Below are 27340 nucleotides of genomic sequence, written 5' to 3'. Positions count from 1 at the left end.
GTAGATAGTGAAAAGCTCGGATGAGTCATAACTTCCCCACTAGGATAGTCACTAATCCTCAATGGATTGAAGAGTATAAAGTCACCAATCAGGAAGGTTATTTTTGCCCCGTCAAGGAAACCATGAGGCCACCTCTTAATAGAAGTATATTTGCCATCCATGCGCATAAGGGACAACTCTTGAGTGGCCGGCCCACCAAGTGTATACTCAACTCCACAATCATACTCCAAGATTGAGCTCCTCGTATCATTTGTGTCATCAAGATCAAGAGCCTCCTCATCATCCAATTCAAAGAGTGGGTTATCTAAAATCAAATCAGCACTCATCTTGGAAAAAGAGTTATCAACAATGACTGAATGTATGTCATCAACTTCTTCAAGACTATAGGCAGCAAATTCATGAGAACGGGAAGTAAAATTGTTGCTATCCAAACTCAGAATTTTGGAATCCTTCTTTATACTTTCTTTGGAATCATCTTGTATATCCTTGGTATTAATGGAACTACTGGTATCACTGGATAATGTATCATCAAATGGTTCCTCTTCCACATTCACCTCATTAATAGGTTGTCTATCTAAATGGGCTGTTGCAAGAGGCAGGTTTTCTGATTGAGCTGAAGTAGAATGTAGTATACTCAGCTCTACACAATGTTCCTCCCACTGATTTTCTGATTTTGTAGGTAAAACATGGATTAAACTCAACTCCCTACTCAGTTCTTCAATCTGATTTACTTGAGAATTTCCCAAAGTTTCTCTAACCTTTAAATGTTCTTAAATAAACTGATCAATCTCCTCTTCTTTCCTCCTCAAAGCAATAGAGTAAATAACACCAAGGTCAAGAAGATGATCTCTATCTGAAAGGAAGTTTAAGTAATTATTCTTCATTGCCTCCATCGTTGTCTTAAGCACATGCAAATCAGAGATTGATGAAGCCTCTTCTTTACATTTATGTCTTCCCTCAAATTGGACCTTCCAAATGTACCTCTCTATTAACTTATGGGAACTTTCAAAATGTGACAAGGCTGCAATGGCCTTTTTTTCACTAACCTTCAGTTGGCTCTCCAAAACAAGCTTATGGACATGTGTAAATCCATAAGCAAAGGATGTGGACTACTATTGAAGAGCAGGGCTCTCTTCAATATCCTCTTTTGATACCCCCTCAAGATCTTCATTTGGTAATTCCTCTTGCTGGTTATTGTTGGTCCCTATTTCCCTTGTTGACTTATCTTCTCTTCCAATACTTTCTTTTCTATCCTTTGATTCTTCCTTCCTTCCTTGCTGTTGATATGAATCTTTTGGATACCAAATCATCCTTGGCATTTGGTATACTCATAAATTGTGTGAATGCAAGTATATCTTGTATCTTTTTAGGAAGAGAACGATACTGATGGTAGCTTCTCATTATTGCATCATTGAAAGCCTTAGCAGGAGGCATCTTATTTGTACCTGTTGACGGAGATGAAACCTTAGAGCGCCTATTTTTAATTCTAGCCATGGTATTGACCTGCAACTAACCCAACAGGCTGGTAGGTTCAATGCTCTGATACCACTGAAATATCCCAAATGGATATTTGCTTTGTTGCTGCTATTTGTTTAATTATATAAATTATATTTTCCTGTAGATATTTCTTTGATCTTATAGAGCTAGATAGAAGTTGCAGAAGAATGTTGTTTCTTTTAATATTTTTTAGAATATAGATATTACAATGAAGAAATAACAGTAATTGATAAAATAGAAGTGATAGATATCATATGTAGCAATACATACTATTCTGGAAATAATTCTAAAATTGTACCAGTAGAGTCTGATTTATTTTAGAATAGTACCAATACAGATGTACTTCAAACAAGGTTGACACCAGCTGTAGATGGGAATCATCTACAACCAAACGAGTTCAAATGATAGAGCCCAAGCTGCTGCAATAAAACAAGTCCAGTTTGCTGCAAATAAACACTCTAGAATTCCTCTTACGAGCTACTATAAGGAAAAGCTAGGCTGAACCAAAGTGGCCACCTTCCCTATAAATCCACTGCCTGCAAAGTGTGACTGCAATAGTAGAAATTGATCCTCTGCCGTGATCAAACTGTATGCATAAGAACCTTCAAATCTGATCTTGTTGAGGGCTACGTCCCAACAAATCTGCTCTCAACACTAGGGTTTGCATCCTAGGTGAGGAATGCTCTTCGAGAGCAATGGCGTCCATTATAGGTTGACAAAATGATAAAGATACTCACCTTTAGGTTACCATCTCCTTATATCCCCTCTCCAAGGCAAATCAAACCCTAAAAGAACCCTAAAGTGGATTTCATTTGAACTTTATAATATAAATTGTTTCCCCAATAAAGACGTCCATATAAAAGGAAATCATTACTTTATTAATGACAAATAGCTCCAAACATCAAATAAGTCCTGGCAAGTGATAATCAAATACTAGAGACTGAGCTCTTTCCAATGAGCTATCACACATAGGCAAATCGATCCAAATGGAGCCATAAAGCTCCTTATTACTCCAAAATGGCTAAACACTTAGCCTTGTTTAAATTATTAAAATGCTAACTTAGGAGAATATTTAAATATATTAAAATATTTCCCAAGTAGCCATGGAATAACCCAAACACCTCTAAAACATGAAATTGAGTTTGTCACCTCCCTGTGACTGATGCCGGACAACTTGGGCCAACTGGCAGTCTCACCCTCAAATCTAGGGATACTCCTAAAAAATAGTGAACACACCCAAATCTCCTAAAATTGAGACCGGGGGGTGATCTCATAGAACCTCAACTCTGGAAATGTCACCACCTCTTAAAAGGTAGGAATCTCCTCCTACAATCAAGGAACTGCCTCCTAAAATCAAGGAACTTCTCTTGAGTCTCAACTTATCTACTACTGCCTATAATACCAAATCCGGACCTTGAAAACCCTGACTGAGTCCCTGATCACCACTACTAGCCTACAAGACTCCATAATAGGCTAACTCTCATGTCATTGCTAGACAGAGCTAAAGAGGGGACAGGACAGCTTAGGGCGGTGACAAAAAGGGCGCCTCATCATGTCTTCTTATTCAGTTATTCACTATGGATGTGGCCCATAAAAGTTGAAATGCTACAAATGTTTTCTTACCATTGGCCTTAGTATATTATGATTATGTTATCTAATTGTAGGATGGATCTGCATAGCTTTTTATTTACTTACAAGATGCTAACAATATAATCAGTTGTATACATGCACTTGTTCCCTATTTGGTGATTGCAGAACCTAAATCAGGATTTACCTTATTAAAGGGCATTTGTATTAGAAAAGTTATATCTATAACCATCTTACAATTTTGATAGTAATAAATTGTGACTCAAATGCAAAAAAAAGGTCAATCACAAATAGGGTTCATTACATTTTCTTTGTATGATTCCAGAAGCCCATGAATCAGATTTTTTCAAATTGAAAATGTTTCGTTCCAATTGTTGGGAAGTCGAAGTTCTATATTGTTATAATTTTTTAAACAATTTTATAATGGAATTTGTTGTTTCTTAAGGAAAGTAATGTCATTCTTAGTAGGCCAGATCTAAGATCATAATCAGTTTAATGGTATTTTGAACTCATAATTGATTGTTATTTTTTTTGTTACACAAATTTTAGATCTTCTGCACAATGTGGGTTTTAACTTGACCTCCATTGTACTGGAGCCTTGAAGTTTTGAGTATTTATTAATTAGGAACGTTTACACATTTCATTGAACTCAGCCTCTGTTCATGATTGGATAGAAGTTAATATACAGGACTTTGTTTCAAACTTTAATGTGATATCAAATATTTTATTGGATTTTTATTTTGTTTCCAAAAATCCTATTTTGGACACGCTTTGGATGGCACTAGTAAAGGATGAAGAGGGAATGATAGCCTTGCTAATATTCATTTCTAAAAAAATTCAAATTCCCATGAACAAAATATAATATTCTTATTTTCTCAATACAAAATTTTACGATTTTTATTTATTTATTTATAAATGTTAGATATTTTAAAATTTGATATCTATTAGCTTATTTTACATAGATTTATTCCAACATTCATGCAAACGCAACAATCAAATTACATTACTTGAGATAAGAATGAAATCATCGTATCATTCCTTTTGTAATACCTAAAGTTCTGAACTACTATTCCATGGAAGCAGAAAATAAAAACCAATTACCATCTAGGGCATCAATTCATTCTAAACTATTGCTTTTTGATACCCAAGTACCATCCAAGGAATCAATACAAACAAACCACTGTTTACAAATTCCAAATATTGTCTAAGGCATCAACATAACAAAATGTCAACAATAACCAGTATCACAAGGTATATGGTTCTCCTTTAAAATACCCAACTCTCAAATAGGTAAAAGTTGGAAATTGAATAAAGATGCAACCATATTGATTAATCTTATCCCAAGCCTCATCAAACACTCTTTTGATAGACAATTGCTTATCAATTAGGCACCAAAAATGTCCAAAGAACGCATCTTCAACCCTCTTATAATGATACTATTTGTCAAAGTAATCTGATCATAATACTCCCAAACTGGAACTTGAAGATGGTTTCTTTTAGTTGAAAGTCCTCAAAAAAATCCCATTGCAGCAACAATATAGACAAGATAAGAATTCATGTAGAATGGCGCTGATGTTCCTACATTGAGTAGCTGCTCACAAAGTGCAGTGTTGATGAACTCTCCCGAAAATATATGTTTTTTATTATTAATGATTTGAAAAATGGACTTGTACATCCATGGTTCAAAATCATTGGAATCCTTGAGATCGCATATTCTGCTGAGAAGAGTAATCAAGTCTTTGGTATTTTGGCTTGAAACTGGATCTGAGTGGTTTTAGGCCATTTTTAGAAATTATTTCTCTTGGAATCCAACTAATATAAAGTAACGTATTTTTGATAATTTCCCTTGTTTTACAAAGATGCTTCTTTGGTCAAGTCTACACATTCTGCACTCTGTGGTACTTTGAAAATTTGTTCAATGACCTCAAGATCAAGACTAATAATGACATTACCATCTGCATCCTTGATTGTTTTAGACTTTGGATTGAAATGCTTTGCACATCCTAGAACAGATTCCGGTTCCAGGGCAGCCATAAGAAATGTAGACACCAAATGAATATTACTCTTTTTGATGCGTTTCATTTCATGCTTTGCAGGAGCCTCTATTCTTCGCAAGAAATCAATCATATCCACATGTCCGATCTCTGTATCTGACACACTATCAAGAATTGATGTGACATGAGATGAAGTTGTATGAGCCGATTCTTTATCATATTGATATTTCATTTTTCCTTTCGATTTTGTGGAGGAGGGCATTTCTTGTGCTTGTGCTGTACTATGAAAATTCCAAAATGTGAACACATCAACAGAGGATATCACTTCTATAAAAACGTTGATTCTTGATCAGCAACAAAGTTTTGGAGTATGGATTAGACACTTCAAAGATCTAGTGTCATGATCTTGAAAGGAGATAACATGCATATGTAAGGGTTGAAATATGGCTCGAGAAGATGGAAACATGAGGGAAAAGTTAGTGTTTATGGATATGCGTAAGGCATGAAAGACAAATGCATGGGAATGTGTTCAAATAAATTTTTTTGACTTTTAAAGAGTGACTTTATGTCAAATGGGTTCACAAAATGTCATTGCACAAAAAGTGACTTACATGTATATGTGACATGCGATTGGGAACAAAAAGTGAGATTGAATGTAAATGCAAATGGAAGGTAACTTTACATGTAATTGCATGTAGAGAATGAGATGCAATGTGCCATGACATGAAAAGTGGAATTACATGTAATTGCTCATGAAGTGTAATAATTGCATATGAAAGAAATGGATGCAATGTGCCTTGACATGTAATGGAAAATATGGAATCAAAAGATGCACTTGCATGAGATGATGGAAGGTGGAGTTAAGTGAAACATGCTCAAGTTCTTGGGAAATAACTTATAGTTTCTTCCAAATGAAGAAAAACCAAAAAGCAAGCAAACAAACACAAAAGAAACATGTACCTTTGGTATTAGAATCAAACATGTCAACAAGCAAGAAACTTCAACATGCAAACTCGAATTTGGAATTTGGGAAAAAACCAAAAGTATGAAAATGAGACTTTTCATCATTTTTAAAGAGAAAATGCACTTTTTATGGCATCTAGATCAACAAGTGTGTAACATCAAGCTAAAACATGCATCAAATCAGTAAGATAAGAATGAATTAATTACAAAATGGAAAATGTCTACTTACTTGAAGATTAATATGCCAAGAATGAAGGGGAAGAAGTTCCAACTTTGAACATTTCTCAAACAAACTTGGATCTCTTCAACCTTACAATGATGAATTCGAAAGGAGCATCCAATGAGGCTTTTTTGGATAAGAATGCCCAAAACATGCCCTACAATCCCTCAAAACTCCAAAGTTTTCAATGAATGCAAGCTTATGGGATGTTTTAAATAAAAAACGTGGTTCCAATGTACCATTACATAGATTGATTTTGGCATTGAATGTCAAAAATATGACTTCCAATAGCAATGAGATGCATCAATACCACAAAATGCCTTCCATATATGCAAAAATGTGATCCCAAAATGCCCAAATCTGGGCATTTTTTACCAAAATGTGCCCTCGAATGGAATGAAAAATGACGTTTATTGCATGGAGATTCAACATTTAATGCATGGAAATGCATTCAAATGCATAAATGACCCTAGGTAGAAGATTTCCTTGACTTGGAATGAAGAAATTTGGAGATCTCAAGCAAAAATGTGTTCTTGGAGGGCAAGCGCATGAAAATTTCCCTTCAATCTTCAAAATCGGGTTTCTTGAAGACATATGCATGCATTTGAAGACAAATTGCACCTTTTGGGTGCAATTACATGTTATAAAATCTTTGAAAATGACTCTCTATCAAAATCGTACCTTTTGGGTACAACTACATGTTTTAAAATCTCATGAAAAGAGTCTATAGGCAAAAACACACTTTTTGGGTGCAATTACATGTATGTAATGAAAGCCACAAGCAAAATCACACCTTTTAGGTGCATATGCATGTTTTAAATTTTACTCAAAAATGATCTTTTGTGCAAAATCACACTTTTTGGAGGTCACTGCATGTTTTGAAAACACACAAATATGCATGTCTCACCTTTTGGGAGTCATTGCATATTTTAAAACACATGTAATGACATGTTTTATGTGTTTTCAAATGACATTTTCATTCAAAATCACACCTTTTAGGTGCAATTGCATATTTTGATGAAAATGCTTATAGACATGTTATGCACAACTTAAGTGATGAATTAAGCACATGTCAATTTGATTTTTGAAGAAATATTATTCAAATGGGTCATAAATAATATTTACACTATATAATTAATATAGTATGTGCAAATATCATCTTAAAAGTAATATTTATTAAGATGTTTTGATTTAAAACTCGAAAGTTAAATTAAACTATATAGTTAATATAGTCACTTAAGTGAAAAATTTAAAAAATAACTCAACTTAAAAACATAACATAAAGTGCACTATAGTTACTTTAAGTGAAAAATTAAAATGATAAAGTAACTTAAAAATATAACATAAAGTGCACTATAGTTACTTTAAGTGAAAAATTAAAATGATAAAGTAACTTAAAAACATAACATAAAATGAATTTATATTATATTTTTCAAAAAGTTAATGTCAACTTCAAAATATACCATGATATTTTTAATTTGTGTAGTTGCACCTAAAAGGTCCACTTTTTGAGATAAAGTAACTTAAAAACATAACATAAAATGAATTTATATTATATTTTTCAAAAAGTTAATATCAACTTCAAAATATAACATGATATTTTTAATTTGTGTAGTTGCACCTAAAAGGTCCACTTTTTGAGCACTAAAATGGTCATATCTTTTGATTACCAACTCTGATTGAGCCCTAAAATATACCGAATTGAAGGGAAAATTGAAAGCAATATCTTGAGCAAAACCAAAGTACCAAAAACCAAGAAACACACACTCAAAAAACAAGGAAAATGATGTTGAAGACTTCAAAAATCAAGCATAGGCTCAACAAATAGAAAAACTAAAAAGACTTGATGAAAGCCTTCAGTAAATTGGTTCATTATATCAATTGGAATTGATTGGTTGATCAAAACTAACGAATTAAATAACGAACTAAACTCAGAGAAATGGGAAACTAAGTTGAAAAAGTTTCGTACGATAACTTGCATTTTGTGGTGACAAGGTCACAAAATGCAGGATAACAGAAGTAGCTTACATTTTTAAGCCCTCAATTCATTTGCTTTATATTTCAAAACCAGTTAGAATTAGTTATTGCACTCAAATCACCATACCATTCACAAGTAAGATTTATAAGTATAAGTGAACTATTGTAAGTCCCTTTGCATAATCAACATACATCAAATCAAAGAAGATCATCTCCACATTAAAGTAGCAAGTTCATAGTTAGAACCTTGTATTCCTTCTGTACAATCTTAGGATACTAGTGATTTCGATTGAGAGAGGATAGAGTGTTTTCACACTTTATGCTATGCTAGTGAGGTCATGAAACACTCATCAACAAGATCCAAAGCAATTAATTTAATAATGAAGCCGAGGTTTTTACTTAACATTAAAGGAGAAGAGGCAACCTCCTCAACATATCTAAGCAATAACCCTTCCTAAACCTGATGATGGGCTAAATAGTTATGGCTCCTATTCAGATGGCATTTCTAAGCTTTACGGTATCTTCACATCCCCTCACATTGATTATACTCTTCCCCTTGCGGGTTGGACCTCCTACATCTGATGATAAGGAAGGATTAATTTCCATCATTATTGTAAAAATTATAATAAACTATTCATAGAAATTTATATTGATAATCCACAATGAAATGCATCATAATTCTTTCCCACTAGTCCACATACATAAATTCAAATCAGCATATTCATAATATATTAATTCAAAAAAATAAAAATCACTTAACCATCTAAGTTGGCTAGAGTTCTCGGACTTGTCACGAGTTTAGTGGACTTGTCACGAGTTTAGTCAAGGATGTCGGGTTAAAATGACCTTGACTCAGACTTGGAGGAGTCAGTCATGTGATGCGCCGTAAGTCGCTGAGTAGCAAGTCACGAGTCACGACTTGACAAGTCGAGTCATGAGTTGCAGCTTGACTTGTTGAGTTCAAGCCAATTGACTCGACCAATGTCGGTGTAAAGTTAAGCATAAAATAAAAGATTTAGTTTTTTTAAAACTTTTCTTTTGTTGTTTTTCTTCCTTGCAGCCTTAAAAATATTCAATTCGAGATGCAAAAGTCACGTCGAATTCAAGTAGGTTACTATATTTTAATAACATCATCAAATAGAAGCTATATGAATGCCACCCTTCCCTGTGATAACCACAATTCCTTGAGTTCTTGTTTCTTGTTCAACAAGTAAGAGTTTTGGCAGGAAAAGATTTCAAAATTGCATTTTTGGGCTTTATTAGTACTATTTTTGGCATCTGAAGAATTCATGATGGCATTGCCCTCGACCCTGTTACTGCCCACAGACCCCTACAAGGGGCTTTGCTCCTCGATTCCATTAGGGGAACTATCCCTTGAACCATATAAGGGGTTTTGCCCCTTGACCCTTGCAAGGGTATGGTGCCCCCAAGCCCCCACAAAAGGTGTGTTGCCTCCCCGATCTTGTTGGGGGTGTTGACCCCAAACCCTAATTTTATTTTTGAAGTCCACTATAACTTTGAGTTTGCGTAGTATGAGTCATTATCTACACTCATCATTAGTCTTCCTGGATATTACTTGATGTATACTTGTCATTTGGAAGATGCCTTTCTTTTTTAGGGGAGGATGATATAGTTGGCATAAAATGCCTATTGTTGTGTTTGATAATATTGGTTATCTGTTAGTGTATTAATTATCGTCAATGTATTAATTTGCATTTGTACTTATGTAATTGATTTATATTAATTTACTGTTGTGACCATTGTTACCCATTGCTCATTTGCACGAGACCCTAGTCCTTCTCTCACCTGATGCTTTCTATTTTTTTTTTTTCTTTGTCTCTCTTAGTAGCTCTGAGTTTTGTCTACAGAAAAACAATGTCGATTCCGAATATGGGGGTAACCTCATCCATCACCTTTCACAGGGAATGCTTCCATGGTTTGAAGGTCTATAGTAGTAGTATAAAGAAGTGCAGATAGCTCGAAGGCAAGTAACAAACATGAACGTTGAGAGAGAGTTTTGGTGATGATTCAGAGAAATCAGAATTGAGAAAGCATGACATAATTTCCTCATGAAGTTAAAACAACCAAATTAGCAATTTCCCAAAAGGAAGAAGGAAACTTGTGACAAGTGGCATAAAAGCTCTTCCAAATTAGAATCTTTGAGGCCAAGTAAAGCAACTGCTTAAATTTAGCCTTTAGTCATGATGACAACTTTATGTGAGGAGATCTCTATAAGAAACCCTTTTGTTCATTCTCACGTGCAAATTTGAAAAGAAAAAATGGAGATTCCAAGAAGCTCGTGGAATTTTTTTTGAAAAGATTTGTTGGGAATTTTCTTGAAAAATGTGAAAGATTTTGAAAGAGATTGCAAACTTTCATCAAGAGATGATTTTTTTAGTAAGTTGGAGAAATGTGTGAAAATGCATCGGTTTCCTGAGAAAAGCATAGAAGGCACATTTCGAAGAGAAATCGAGGGATTCTGACAAATTAAAAAAATTCTTTTCCTTTTGGGGAAATTGTTTCTACTTTTTCTTGCATGCTCTTATGTACAACCATTTTCTATTTTACAGGAAGGAGAAATGACAGAATCTAGGAGAGAGGGCGAAACTAGAGGAGAACTGATAAAGAATGAGAAGAGAGAATTCTATCCTGAATCTAAGAATATTTCAAAATGGTCATAAGTTGGAAACACCAACCTTGGTGGCCTTGATACGAGCAAATTCAAGTGAAGGATGTTTGAACACAAAGACCATTAGTCTACGCATTTGGCTATTTAGATTGTGAATAGTGGAATTGTTCCTGCAACCGGTTTTCCTCCACCTTCCAATATTCTGAATTGACTGTGGAATGTGTAAAACATTATAGCCCCAAAAATAGAACTATCAAAGACTTAGATGGGGACACCCTTGCAGATTTCTCTTTGGCATTCGTATCTGAAGCATTTGGAATTCCGTCACCCCCAAGAATGGTGACAAAAACAAGGGAACAAACACTCAAAGTCTAAACTGTTGGGACTCTGTTTTGTGAAGAGATCATTAACAATAAATGGTTGAAAAAGAGGTCTCACCATTCAAATATTCACAAGGACTTGGTATGGCTTGACTTTCAGCGAGAATATAGTGACTTGGTTACGATGCTCAACTAGATTTTTGGGATACCCCAGTCCTATAGATTTGAAGCATAGATGTGGTATGTTGTCGAGCAAGTGGTTAGAGAGGTCAACATGATAGATTGGGCTGGACGTATTAACAATAATCTCAATGAGCAATTGATGAATTTGGAATAAACAAGGAAATTCTATACGAGCTCTTATCTCATTTATGTGCTAGAGTGAATGGTGAAATATGATGGATTAAGATGCAAAGGGCCAATAGGTAGTAGAAACAAACATTTGAAAGTTCACGAATGCTACCCACAATGGCACCTACATGCCAAAGATTACTATGTAAGAGTTAATGATGGCTTTGCCATGCGTATTGTCAAGACCCTACATAAGAGGTTGCCAATGAAGCTGGGGGAAGAGTATGGAGCCTGGTTCATTCAATTCCCTATCTTTTCATACATTTGAGTTCAAGGATTTTTTTTGGAGCCATACAAGCGTCCAAGTTATTCAACGGATAAACTATACCTATTGGAACTTACTCGACAATTCATTGTCTATGTAAGATTCATAAAGGCAAGAAGGGATTAGGATTGGATTTCCCAATTTCCGTAGATGGAAAAATTGAGATATGCCAAGTCTAAAGGCAGTGTAGAGATCATCAGATGAACTCAACTTCTTCCATTTGCCACTTTATTTAGGAAGAATTGATTTTGATCCCTACAACAAGATCAAATCACTAGTAGGATTAAGATACCAACATAGGAAGCACCTTGAGGATTTTTGGGCAAATACCACAGCTGAGTTTGAGATAAGAAAAAGAATGTAGTCAAGATTGCCTTTGAATATGATCATAACATGCAGTATATTCTAGGTACCTGATTAAATGGAGGAAGAGCCAAATGCAGTGCAAAAGGGATTCAATCTGAAAAAGGCTATTCATCCATATAACTAGCAAAAGGTCATAGATATTAACATGATGTCTAAACCAATCATGTATTTCACAAAGTGGTGGATTGATCGTTAACGTAGCAAACTAGTTGTTCCTAGGGATGGCTTCACACATCAGTTGATGGGTCATCAACCACTTAGGGATGAACGACCAAGGTAGATATCTAGGGGAAGAATAAAAGAAGGAGAAACTCCATCAGGAAGTGCAAAACACAGGAAAGGAAAAGAGGTAGCTCAAGAAAGGCAGCCAAGAAAGGCATCCAAGAAGTAGGCCAAACCTTCAGGAATCTCAACAGAAGAAGTCTTTGGTCTAAAAATGTTCCCTCTTCACCAAGGCCAACTCCCAGTGTACAAGAGATAGAGATTTTTGAGAGATAGGAAGTGGAGACAAGTGGAAGGATATTTGAGTGAGAGGAAAACTTGGCAAGGCCAGTAAAAGATAGGTTGAGTATCGATGCATATGAGAAATCTGCTTAGGGTAAAAGTAAAGATCAAGATATGGCTATCGAGGAAAGTCTTGTTACAATCTTGGAGTGAGAAATGATGGAAGATGAGGCTAATCTAGAAGAAGATGAAGTTCTTGCAGTAGTCGCAGAGATTCCAATTGTGGAGGTTGCAACTCCTAAAATAATAGTGAAGAGCCCAGGGGGTGAAGAAGAAATCAACATTTGAGTAGTACAAGGGAAAGATCAGTTGATAGTTCAAGGAGATCAAAATGTATGTATTCCAGAATGGCTAATGCCGAGGATTCAAAAAAGTCAAGAGAAGGAGGTTGACTTGTAGTTGAACTACAAGAAATTTTGAACTGAGTCAACCAATCTGAGGAAAAGGGAAAAGCTAAAATATTCACGAAGATCGTAAAGAGGAGAATATAGATTAAGGGTTCTGTAAATTGTAACTCCTACAGTCGATAAGACCAAGGATCAGATAACACCAGATGAGTACCATGGTACAAAAATTGTTAAGAGTAATAAGGTGTTTTCTTATTAACTCTATTCTATTTAAGCTAAACTTTAGGCATATAATAATTAATTCTTTTATTAATTATTATCATGCAAACTAGGTTTTACCTTTTAGGGTTTTGATCTCCTTCTATAAGGATTGATCTCTCTTTGTAATTCACACATTTACTTTTTGATTAATAAAACTTCTCTTTTGCTCATCAAGAATGTCTCTTCTATGGATCTGAGAATTCCAACCTCTATAGCTTTTGCTTCTCTTTTTCTGTAATAGATGTTTGCATGCAGGTGATTCTTGGAGATGTGGGGTTGATCTTTCATCAACTTCAACATGGTATTCAAGCTCCAAATCTTCATGCCCCTGTTTTGTTTATGAGAGGTTTGGCTTAGTTTTTAGATTTGTGTTTTTTCTTTCAAAGGGTTTCAGTTTTTAGAGGTGTTTTGGATTGGATCTTGGGGGGGGGGCTTTGTTTCTAGTAACTTTGAGCGCAAACAGACATCACCGTTGCACTCCGAGCATCCAAAATGCTTATTTCCATATAAAATACTTCCAATTTGGATGCTGTTGAAATTTGAGGCAAATTTTTTTAGCTTGGACTCGAAAAATGATGCAGCGATATTTTTTTATTAAAAAATAATATGTATCTCAAATTCTCTTTTTATTTTTATTATCAAGCAAAGGGCATTTTAAAACTTTTGGGAAAGTTTTTTCCCAAAGTATGTGCAACAGTGGATTTTTTTTTTTGGGGAACCTGTGTGTGTAGATATGCACCTAGTACCCACGACTATGCGTGGACCTTCTTTGGTCCCCACTATACCCGACTATCCATGTGGGTAGCTTTTTTAATAAATCCTCAAGCTCTTTAAGGAAGGCACATTTTTTCTCAGAGGGGTGTCTTGCGTCAGCGCCACTCGTACTCTTGGGTTCCATGCCATAGTCAACCCTTTGAGTTGAGAGCCTTTGTCTTGTACAGGCACGATTTTTGCCTCTTGGTTTGTTTGTAGTAATGGAATCAAATACTCCCTAGCTGTTGCCCTTGTCACATGATCATTTGCATTGCAGATCATTTTTCTGACTTTGGTTCTATCAAGGTCATAGATCATAGCGAGCATGAAATGAGCCAATCTTGTCCACGTGTTGCTAATGGCAATTTATAGGTTGAGTTACATATATGGGCGGCTAGTGTCAGATTTAGCTAATTGAAGGTGCACGGGTGATTTGCAGAGCTAAATTTGCTGTGTAGATGGGCACGCGAGCTTGGGCAAAGGGCCGTGATCTGCAGAAATTGGTGGAACTTTTGTTTGTTTTTATCAAACAAAAAACACAGAGACCATCGTGTTTTTAAGAAAATGCTAATTTTTTGGGGGGCCCACGCCTTCAAAGTTGCTCAACCTCCGTGTGCTTTGGGCTCCATGCCTCCATCCTCAAATATTGGGTCTTTTCAGCATCCTCTCAGGCTACCTCGGTCTACGAACCTTTGATTGCAGGTCCTCACCTTGGCCTACGCAACCATTATTGGCCCGCCACTGGTTTTTTGGTGGGTATGCACTTTCTTATGTATTCTTTTTGGGATTAGATGCATGTGTTTATTGGGCTTGTGTTATGTGGCTTTCTTGAGCCGAATTAAGGAGATTAGGAGAATTTATGCTTTTTTTTAATAAAGGCTTTATTTGCTACATGATTTTTCGGAAACCTTCTTTGGCCACCAGAGTTTTTTTCTCCAGCATGCAACATTTCTAACACGTGAAATTTCTTATCAACCACTGGATTTATTTTCCGATGCTGGCCATGTTACTTTTCTGACAAAGTGATTTTTGTTGGCATTTTTTTGCCACGACAGCCATTTGACTGTCAAATTTGGGCTTGTCATTTGTTGATGACAAGACTGCATCAGCATACCTTGCAAGCCTTTGTGGCTCATTTTGGACCTCTTTGTAGTTTTTTTTGCCATATATTGCTCATTTGAACTCTGTTTTTGGCAAACGAGATATCGCCGAAAAGCTAGTTTCAAGCTTGTTATATTGGTGCAGGTGATCTTCAGTTTTGATGCTTTTTTGATGATTTTTTTTGTTGTCAAAGTGATGAGTTTTTTTTGCACTCCGGGAGACATCTTGAACATTTGATCTCCGGTTTGGGAATTCTTTATATCGTTGGAAAGGCCTTTTAGAGCTCTCTCTAGTGATGCTAGTTGTTTATCTAGATTTTGCTCTAGGCACATTCTATTCAATCTTTTGCATTTTTTCATTCTGGTGGATATGTTGGTTGTTTCAGGTCCGAGAATTGATTTTGTTGCTTCAGATGATTCGTCATGGGTTGTACTACCTGTTGCATCAGCCTTGTCTCTTTTGGTCTTTGTAGACATTTAATACATGCATTTTTTGCAAACACATTGAGATAAAGTGCCATATTCCATCTTTATTTTCGTTTTAGTTGTTTTGCTTTGTTTTGCCTTTTGATTCGAGCAGTGTCATTTGAGGACACTCTTGCAGATTACCACATTCTCGAGATTCACCATATCTTGTGCCTTATTGTATATGCACTACTTTGATTCAAGTGCTATGGGGAGTTGATGTTTTTCCTTTGTTTACCATCTACTTTTGTCCAGTAAGTTTCCCTTCTGTGACATTAGCCTCATGACATGTCTGAGATTGATCACTTTAGTACACACATGTATTCTTTTGTACATCTTGATCGTGGTTCCTTGACATTTAGTTCTTTTGGCCCACTTTTCCAGTTACTTGTCACCTCACCCTTCTTTGCATTAGGGAGGTCTTCTGTTGGTTTTTATGCTTCCTTGGTTCGATGGAGTGAGCTATGTATTGAGTATTTGTTCCTATGTATGAGGCAGATGCAGTGGCTGGGTACCTATGCATTTCGGTGAGAAGAATCATTTACCATATAGACACTCTTCTTTTTGTTCCTACTTGTGTTTTTGCCTTCCATCTTCAATTGATCATCTCTTCAGGCTTTGGTGTTTCATGCCATCTATATCTTCGAGTTCAATTGTTTACCTCGTGTGCCTCCTGATTCAACTAGTGTCATTTGAGAGCACTCATGCAGATTATAATTTCTCTACTTGGTCAGGTTCAATTTCAGTGGAGGTTCTTCAGATCAGTAGTTACTTTTTGATAGAGCTTTGCAACTTCTACATGCTCCAGTGGCGTTCTTCATGAGCATCCTTTTTTTCCTATCTTCTGGGACATTCCCTAGTTTGGAGGCTTCTTCAGTCCTTCACTAGGTCTTTCAGTATTTTTTCCATCTCTTCTTGGAGTAGGGTTTTTTTCATGTGGTTTTCTCTATTTCAACTCTTTACAGAGATTTGGCTATGCTTGAGTACCTCAGCAAGCCTTGTTGTCAGGACCCAAATTTACTTTCGTAGTAGTTTCTAGGTTTTTAGCTACCCCCTAAGTTTATCTTAAGGGGGGGTATCAGAGTAATAAGGTGTTTTCTTATTAACTCTATTCTACTTAAGCTAAAAGTTAGGCATATAATAATTAATTCTTTTATTAATTATTATCATTCAACCTAGGTTTTACATTTTAGTGTTTTGATTTCCTTTTATAAGGATTGATCTCTATTTGTAATTCACACATTCACTTTTATATAAGTAACAATTTCTCTTTTTGCTCATCAAGAATGTCTTCTCTGTGGATTTGGGCATTCCAGCCTTCATTGCTTTTTCTTCTCTCTTTTTGTAACAGGTGTTTGCATGCGGGTGATTCCTGGGAGCTATAGCTTTTTCTTCAATAGAAATCAATCTTGGTCATGCCTCCTATTGGTTCTCAAAATCGCAGATTGGAATCCTACGAGCCTTGCCTGCTCGATGCTGGGATATCCAACCAGTTAAGGCCAACTTGACGGAACTGAACAGCAAAGTCTGAATTCCTTGCACTTCCGGCTCTGCAAAACCGAGGCGGGTGTACCTAATCTTGGACAAAACACTTAAATCCAAGACACTTAAAACAGATTGATTAGAACGCGAACACAATAAACGTTTTCCAAATGGCAAGAAATATAGGAAATCTTTAAACTTGTGATTTATGAATTGAGAATAAAAGCAAATGATTGAAATGACGTTTTAAATAAAGTATAAGTATAAATTAATGCAACAGATGAATATATTAATTTTTTCAATGGAAAGAAATGAAATAGTCACCGGCATATGGATTGTGAATTAAGAACAAGAGACCAGTGCTTAATTAGATGGGCAATAGAGTCGAAATTATTAGTTGAAACGTACAACTTTATAAAATTTAATATATTAAACTATAAATAAATTTAATGATTCAAATGCGACGGATCAATTATATGAATGCAATTCAAATTAGTCTAAAATGTACTTTAACTCCCGGAGACAAATTAGACCTAAATACGGAAACAATAAAGTATTTCACAATATTTAAGTTTATCAAATTTAAAATGGAATAACGAACCAGTCCACTTATCCGAATATTAAAATATTTACAGAAAATAATAAAAAACATTTATAAAGGACACAACTTAATAATAAGTTAAACTCCAATGCAAATAAAAATAAATGCGCTTACAGATTATGCCGAGAATAAAAATTACAAGTAGAGACACTCCTTTCGGATGATCCATCCATTGCAAATTTATCCGGACCGAATGAAATTTACTCAAAAATCCACTATCCACAGGCTTAGTTCAATAGGTCATTCTTTTGCCGATGAGAAAATATAATATATCCTAAGGCATAGGCTAGACAAAAATTTTAAAAATATGAATGAAAAATTATATCCTCTCCTCCCTTTGTATTACATATTTATAATAAGTAAAAAGGTACATAAGGAATGGACACACCCCTTCACGATACCTAATTACAACTATTTAGTAGTAAATCCAAAACAACCATCGATAATCAAAGGAGGCGGCTTTAAATAATTAATTCATGATGCTTTGGTGTCTTCCACGCAATATCCCGAACATAGAAGTTTTTATACTTCATTCTCAATCTCTGGCTATTCAAAGAAGAAACGAATCATGGCTTTCTGAATGCAATGGTGAATTGGGTGGTAAAGACATTATCATCCCATCATTGTCTTAAGTCGACTTGGCTGGATACACAAATAATTTTTCCCTCTTCTGCACGTGATGACCCCTCCTGATCTCCTTTCCTTGTGCTGCCGTGAATCGATACATCCCACGCCTCAAAATGTTCAACCCAACACCCTGTTGCCATGATGATGCTCCAACCTGCAGAAAACACCAAATAAATTTAATTATGATTGACAATGTTTCAGCGGCTTATAAGACATGGGTGTCAAAGTCTCCAAGACTCTTCTATTAATCATCAACATCTTCCGACTGACGTTAATAACACTCTCAACCTGTAGGTGGAATCAACTCCTAACTTTGAGCAAATTGTTCACAATGTTAATTTCTCTGTGATTTGTTTCGAGTGAGTAAATACAATGACAATTTGGGCAATTCTTCGCATGCGGTCAAATCCGGTCAAATCCATATACTTTGAGGATACTGCTTAATTTGCTTTCAAATAGTTCTCGCAAGCACACAGTGATTCAAACACACCCTTATTGGCTTTCCATTTCGTTTCGATGTACTCTCCTTCAATCTCAAGATTGTCATCTTTAATCTATTTGGAACGATTGCCAGGGATGCTATTTATTTGGTGTATACCTTTCCCCGCGGCATCTTTCCATTAGTGCAGTCGGTTCTAATTTTAACTCTGGAATTTGATTAGATGCAAATAGTTTGAAGTCACATGCATCATTGGACCCATGGATTGCAGAATCATCGGATTTAATTGCGTATCCACATCGACTTGACTCGATCTTATAATCAGTAGCAGGCATGACCGTAAACTCCAACTCATTCCAGCAAAGGTCATGGAAGAAGTCTAGGTCCAGGCTAGCAAACTGCAAATAGCTACACAGAGTGTTTTAATCCAATACTGTGAATCCTTTAACTAGGGTCACAAGCCCATGGTGATCAACAGGTTCCCTATTCATGATTGGGATTTCAACAAAATCGCTGTTGCTATGAAACTTTCAATAACATCTTTCTTTAATTTTCTACCAGTAAGTGTACAGAGGGTGATGTACAGAAGTAATATGCTTATTTTATGTAGCTCTGTTTATAAGAAGTTTAAAACACAGAGATAAATCCAGAAACTCTCCAATGTCTGTGCTTACTGCTGGGTGACTGGGAACCACTTCTAGATTGCTTGATGCATATTATGAGTATGTAAACTCTGCTGTATTTCTTTTTTACTGCCAGCTGTGACTGATGCAAACTGATTGCGAAGTCTGTAGTCTTCACTATCTCATATATTTAGTGAATTACAAATCTATTTGAATATGTTGTGGAAGAAGATTCCATTCATCGTGAAATGGAATTATTTTTGATGCAAAGTCTTTGAAGCCTGTATATGAAATTTGACTATTTTTGCCTTCATCATTGTTTATCTGATATAAACTTTGAGATATATTGCATGACCTTCCCAGTATTGTAACTAACATCTTCAAATTGAATGCCTGTAATATGAATTACCAATAATGAATATGCAAGAAAAGATTACTGAATAAATACTGAATAGAAACAGCAAGCCTGGATGTGTGAACATAAATCTCTGAATCCCCCCTGTTCCAAATCTCCATATCTGCTATGTCATGTTTTCTTTTTAGATGACTGGTTCACGCAACTAGAGACCTTATACTCATCATACACAGACCTCCATAAAGAAGCACCTTTGATTGTAAGGAGAGCAGAGTGAAATCTTTTCTACGAAATGGATTTTTGTATACCAAAACATGCTTTTACAATCCTTCATCAATCCCCAAACATATTTCCTAAATGGAGACTCTAAAATTAGAGTTCCATCAGTGGCTCTCGTTGGGGACGTATGCTCCCTGTGAGCATAGCGAGATCTTAGTTATCTTTGGAGGAGCAGACCGAGCACTTCTGCTGAGCATGATGCACGTGAAACTGGGTGGCGACCCAGCCACCAAAAATAAACATCACTTCTTTCCTCAATCAAATACCCGATTCTGATCCTGCAATACTTTGAACCTGCTGAATGTAATATTACATTGTTCCCTAATAAAATCTGACTGGTTAGAAAATAATAAATAATCACCACATGACATATGCACCTCTTGTTCAAGATTAAAATTTACATTCATCTTACCAATAATATCATTTGAGAAGACATAGTTTTCAACATGATTTAATCCAAAAATCTGATCTCTTGCTTTATTGAATTGATCAATATACGTAAAAGAAAATTTTTCAAAAGAAAGACAATAAAAACTTAAAAACTCCTCCCTAAGCATATGGTTAACAAATACTACCACAGGGTTTTCAAGGATACCTACCTGATCAGCATGCTGCTCATACATCTTACCTGTATCAAATGCAGCGTCCTCAAGGGCAATACTTAATATCTCTTCTTTATGAATGTAATCCTGGCATTTAACTCTCGTTTAGCGTTTGATAAATTCCTTAAGTCACGCCCTTGCTCAATCATACAAGCACTCAGATTAGTACAATTTGCTTGACCTCCATTCACTAGATGATGTTCCTCATAAGAAAGAGGCTTTGAAGAGTGTTCATATTCAGCAACTATTACTCCTTTTCTATCAAAAATCTGATCATACATGACAGCTGGAGAATTTTTAGAATTATTCTGATATGTTTGAACTTGCTGACCATAAGATGAGTCAATACATATTTCATCTTCTAGTTGCACACCCTGAGTTTTATCCACTTCAAAACTATTATCAAGCATGCCATTTTCATTATAATGCTGATATACTTGATTGCATGAAAGATATTCAAACAATGGACTGAACATAGAATGCTCGGGCACATCTCCGTGAGATCCTCCATATGAAATTTCATTATGCTGTCCTACTTCCTTTTCACAAAATATCATGTCCGGATTCTCCATTGCTTCATTGCATAAGAGATTTGAAGTAATTTTGTAATCCTTCCTAGATGCATCTTCTTCTTCGTGTATGCTCATATTTTCTTCAAAATCTAAAAATGTAAAAGGGTTATATTCTTCACTCCCTTCTGCTAGTTCATCATGTATAGGATCACAACATGTATCTAAACATATCTCCCTCTCTATACTTGGACTACAATACTCATCTTCAGCGAACATGTCATCCGTTTGAGAATTGTATGATCCTTCGGGTTCATTGGATTCCATCTCGTGAAAGGAGTATGGATTTGCAGAGAGGCCTGGACTTTCTTGTTCATTGAATACTTCAGAGGACACATCTATTATCTCATCAATATGCTTTTCTTTGTATATAGGAAGAAATTTTTTATCACCCTTTTCAACATATTTTTGATATTCCATGTCTATCAAGGTTGAAATTTCATCCACACTGAGGGAATCCTATAAATCATTTACATGTTCTTTATAGTCTAATTCCTTATCAGTCTCATCATGATCGGGTTCTTCTTCAATTTCCTCTACATTTGAATCTAAAAAATTACAATGTTCTTGCTTACCTTTGGTATCCTTTGCTTCATCTTTAATACCTTGATCCCATATCTGAAGAAGGAGTTTTACATCAGGGTCCTGTGTTGAAATTTTCAACTTGACAATTTTGTTTAGGAATTCCATGTAAGGAGGTTTGAAATTTGACAGAATCTCATGGTAGGCATTCATCACTCTCAAAAACAAATGCGCTGAAGTCTCTCCTTCATATCTCTCTATATTGAAGAAAACATCAAGTGGAGACATCTTAGGATCCTCTTCCATGTTGCAGCTTCGATTATCATATTGTTCATAGCACATCTCTTCTTCATGGCTTGGGTCATCAAATTCATATAGGAACCATCCTTCAAATTCTTTCCAAGATGCAATACATTGCGTGGGTAGTGATTCATATGCTTGTCTTGCATTATCCTTTAAAGTCCTGGCAAACAATTTCATTACCTGATCTTCCGAACAAATCTCATAATCTCCTATAAATGTGTAGAATGCATCCAAATGTCGAATTGCCGATTCATCCCATTCTCCATGGAACTTCGGTACCAGTTGTGAAAGCTTTGGAGATAACTTGTAAGTTTCATAATCAAACTTGCTGAAATCCAATGGCCTGATGCCATCTGGAATGAAGACTTTCTTTCAAATGATTGATACATTTGAAAAACCATCCACAATTTCCCTCTGAGTCTACTCCCTCAACAGAGTCACTGATGATCTAGGCATCTTTTGTTAAAGTACCAATCAAGATATAATAGAGTTGCCACCTCAAATAGAGGAAATAAATAATCTTCAAGAATTTGAATTCTTCCTTCCAGCAGAGTATATCTCACCTGTAGCAAAGACTTAAAGAAGACACACAATGCTCTACAAGATACAATCTCCACAAAGCAAATAGATTTATAAAATGATTACGAGATCAAAATCTTTTAAGAAAATTAAAATGCACAATATTAAATGTAAAAAACTTATTAATCCAGAATCAAAGTGTTTTAACAAATCAAATAAAATCTAACTCTTACTGATCTCAAAATCAAAAACTCTTAGGGTTTGTGTTGCAACTCTCCCCAGTAGAGTCGCCAATCTGTTGGTTCCCAAAACCGCAAATTGGAATCTTACGAGCCTTGCTTGCTCGATGCTGGGATATCCAACTGGTTAAGGCCAACTTGACGGAACTGAACAGCAAAGTCTGAATTCCCTGAACTTCCGGCTCTACAAAACCGAGGCGGGTGTACCTAATCTTGGACGAAACACTTAAATCCAAGACACTTAAAACAGATTGATTAGAATGCGAACACAATAAACGTTTTCCAAATGGCAAGAAATATAGGAAATCTTTAAACTTGTGATTTATGAATTGAGAATAAAAGCAAATGATTGAAATGACGTTTTAAATAAAATATAAGTATAAATTAATGCAACAGATGAACATATTAATTTTTTCAATGGAAAGAAATGAAATAGTCACCAGCATATGGATTGTGAATTAAGAACAAGAGACCAGTGCTTAATTAGTTGGGCAGTAGAGTCAAAATTATTAGTTGAAATGTACAACTTTATAAAATTTAATATATTAAACTATAAATAAATTTAATGATTCAGACGCGACGGATCAATTATATGAATGTAATTCAAATTAGTCTAAAATGTACTTTAACTCCCGCGGAGACAAATTAGACCTAAATACGGAAACAATAAAGTATTTCACAATATTTAAGTTTATCAAATTTAAAATGCAATAAAGAACCAGTCCACTTATCCGAATATTAAAATATTTATAGAAAATAATAAAAAACATTTATAAAGGACACAACTTAATAATAAGTTAAACTCCAATGCAAATAAAAATAAATGCGCTTACAGATTATGCCGGGAATAAAAATTACAAGTAGAGACACTCCTTTCGGATGATCCATCCATTGCAAATTTATTCGGACCGAATGAAATTTACTCAAAAATCCACTATCCACAGGCTTAGTTCAACAGGTCATTCTTTTGCCGATGAGAAAATATAATATATCCTAAGGCATAGGCTAGACAAAAATTTTAAAAATATTAATGAAAAATTATATCCTCTCCTCCCTTTGTATTACATATTTATAATAAGTAAAAAGGTACATAGGGAATGGACACACCCCTTCACGATACCTAATTACAACTATTTAGTAGTAAATCCAAAACAACCATCGATAATCAAAGGAGGCGGCTTTAAATAATTAATTCATGATGCTTTGGTGTCTTCCACGCAATATCCCGAACATAGAAGTTTTTATACTTCATTCTCAATCTCTGAATTCAAAGAAGAAACGAATCATGGCTTTCTGAATGCAATGGTGAATTGGGCGGTAAAGACATTATCATCCCATCATTGTCTTAAGTCGACTTGGCTGGATACACAAATAATTTTTCCCTCTTCTGCACGTGATGACTCCTCCTGATCTCCTTTCCTTGTGCTGCCGTGAATCGATACATCCCACGCCACAGAATGTTCAACCCAACACCTTGCTGCCATGATGATGCTCCAACCTGCAGAAAACACCAAATAAATTTAATTATGATTGACAATGTTTCAGCGGCTTATAAGACATGGGTGTCAAAGTCTCCAAGACTCTTCTATTAATCATCAACATCTTCCGGCTGACGTTAATAACACTCTCAACCTGTAGGCGGAATCAACTCCTAACTCTGAGCAAATTGTTCACAATGTTAATGTCTCTGTGATTTGTTTTGAGTGAGGAAATAGAATGACAATCTGGGCAATTCTTCGCATGCAGTCAAATCCATATACTTTGAGGATAAATAACGTGCTGCTTAATTTGCTTTCAAATAGTTCTCGCAAGCACACAGTGATTCAAACACACCCTTATTGGCTTTCCATTTCGTTTCGATGTACTCTCCTTCAGTCTCAAGATTGTCATCTTTAATCTATTTGGAATGACTGCCAAGGATGCTATTTATTTGGTGTATACCTTTCTCCGCGGCATCTTTCCATTAGTGCAGTCGGTTCTAATTTTAACTCTGGAATTTGATTAGATGCAAATAGACTGAAGTCACATGCATCATTGGACCCATGGATTGCAGAATCATCGGATTTAATTGCGTATCCACATTCACTTGACTCGATCTTATAATCAGTAGCAGGCATGACCGTAAACTCCAACTCATTCCAGCAAAGGTCATGGAAGAAGTCTAGGTCCAGGCTAGCAAACTGCAAATAGCTACACAGAGTGTTTTAATCCAATACTGTGAATCCTTTAACTAGGGTCACAAGCCCATGGTGATCAACAGGTTCCCTATTCATGATTGGGATTTCAACAAAATCGCTGTTGCTATGAAACTTTCAATAACGTCTTTCTTTAATTTTCTACCGGTAAGTGTACAGAGGGTGATGTACAGAAGTAATATGCTTATTTTATGTAGCTCTGTTTATAAGAAGTTTAAAACACAGAGATAAAACCAGAAACTCTCCAATGTCTGTGCTTACTGCTGGGTGACTGGGAACCACTTCTAGATTGCTTGATGCATATTATGAGTATGTAAACTCTGCTGTATTTCTTTTTTACTGCCAGCTGTGACTGATGCAAACTGATTGCGAAGTCTGTAGTCTTCACTATCTCGTATATTTAGTGAATTACAAATCTATTTGAATATGTTGTGGAAGAAGATTCCATTCATCGTGAAATGGAATTATTTTTGATGCAAAGTCTTTGAAGCCTGTATATGAAATTTGACTATTTTTGCCTTCATCATTGTTTATCTGATATAAACTTTGAGATATATTGCATGACCTTCCCAGTATTGTAACTAACATCTTCAAATTGAATGCCTGTAATATGAATTACCAATAATGAATATGCAAGAAAAGATTACTGAATGAATACTGAATAGAAACAGCAAGCCTGGATGTGTGAACATAAATCTCTGAATCCCCCCTGTTCCAAATCTCCATATCTGCTATGTCATGTTTTCTTTTTAGATGACTGGTTCACGCAACTAGAGACCTTATACTCATCATACACAGACCTCCATAAAGAAGCACCTTTGATTGTAAGGAGAGCAGAGTGAAATCTTTTCTATGAAATGGATTTTTGTATACCAAAACATGCTTTTACAATCCTTCATCAATCCCCAAACATATTTCCTAAATGGAGACTCTAAAATTAGAGTTCCATCACCTCCCTTGAACAAATAATAGATGACTTTGATGATTCCACTTAGGCTTTGAAAGAAAGGATGAAGAAGTTGGAAGAAGGGTACAGTATAAGAAGAAGGAAATGAAGACCTTGTGGAAATTCATAAACAACTTGCCTTGTCCAGCGAGAGAAGGACTGTCTTAAGTTCCCCCTGTAGGTGTTTCGGCTGAAGCAATAGATATTATTGATAGGATCAAGTGGATTGCCCAAGGTGCAAAGGTTTGGGTGAAAAGAATTCAAGAGGATGTAGAAGAATTGGTGCAAGTTCACAGTAGGGCGTTAGCTGTACTCTTCAGGATGAATCATGGGGGAGGATGAGAACATTTACTATGATGAGGTGATTGTAACATGCTAAAATTTCATACTAATTAAATAAATTGGAAATATCTAAAAATAACATTGTTGTGATATTACTATCATGATTTAACTGTGTGATTTTGAGTCAAACTCATTAACCCATGTTTCATGAGTAGTGATTCAACATGAATCCATCTCTCATAAGAATAAAATGGAATACTTAGCACTCATTGAATCTAAGTGATGCTCACGGGGGTGAAGCACCGAGACTTCCTTGGAGGTCACCCATCCTAGTACTACTCCAACCTGAGCACGCTTAACTACGGAGTTTCCTCCATGGTTAAACCCAAAGCTTACAACCCCATTTAGAAAACCTTCACCAAGTGTTGTGCCTTATGAACCATTCATTAGAAAGCCCCTTAAGCTCATCAATTGATAAGTAGGAGATAATTTCCACAGCAAGTCAAATTGTGATATTGCTATCATGATTTAACTGTGGGATTTTGAGTCAAACTCATTGACCCATGTTTCATGAGTAGTGATTCATCATGAATCCATCTCTCATGAGAATAAAATGGAACATTTAGCACTTATTGGATCTAGGTGATGCTCACCAGGGTGAAGCAAAGAGACTTCCCGGGAGGTCACCCCTAGTACTACTCCAGCCTAAGCGTGCTTAACTACAAAGTTTCCTCCATGGTTAAACCCAAAGCTTGCAACCCCATTTGCAAAACCTTCACCAAGTGTTGTGTCGTATGAACCATTCATTAGAAAGCCCCTTAAGCTCATCAATTGATAAGTAGGAGATAATTTCCACAGCAAGTCAAATTGTGATATTGCTATCAGGATTTAACTGTGCGACTTTGACTCAGGCTCATTGACCCATGTTTCATGAGTAGTGATTCGACATGAATCCATCTCCTATAAGAATAAAATGGAACACTTAGCACTCATTGGATCTAGGTGATGCTTACAGGGGTGAAGCACTGAGACTTCTCGGGAGGTCACCCATCCTAGTACTACTAAAGCTTGAGGCCGCTTAACTACAAAGTCTCCTCCATGGTTAAACCCATAGCTTGCAACCCCATTTGCAAAACCTTCACCAAGTGTTGTGCCTTA

At 35.8% G+C, this 27340-nt stretch overlaps 1 protein-coding gene across 6 annotated transcripts in view; it reads left to right on the top strand.

The window, feature by feature from the left end:
• The window catches only part of LOC149569855 (protein EMBRYO SAC DEVELOPMENT ARREST 30-like), a 63380-nt gene that overhangs the window by 9045 nt on the left and 26995 nt on the right, over positions 1-27340 (top strand). The window lies entirely within an intron of this gene.

The sequence above is a fragment of the Cupressus sempervirens genome, chromosome 3 (genome assembly GCF_028749045.1).
Source record: "Cupressus sempervirens isolate cs-2001-9-10 chromosome 3, ASM2874904v1, whole genome shotgun sequence".
In the NCBI taxonomy this organism is placed as follows: domain Eukaryota; kingdom Viridiplantae; phylum Streptophyta; class Pinopsida; order Cupressales; family Cupressaceae; genus Cupressus; species Cupressus sempervirens.
The sequence above is the reverse complement of the archived record's forward strand: the minus strand, read 5'-3'. Positions and strand labels throughout refer to the sequence as shown.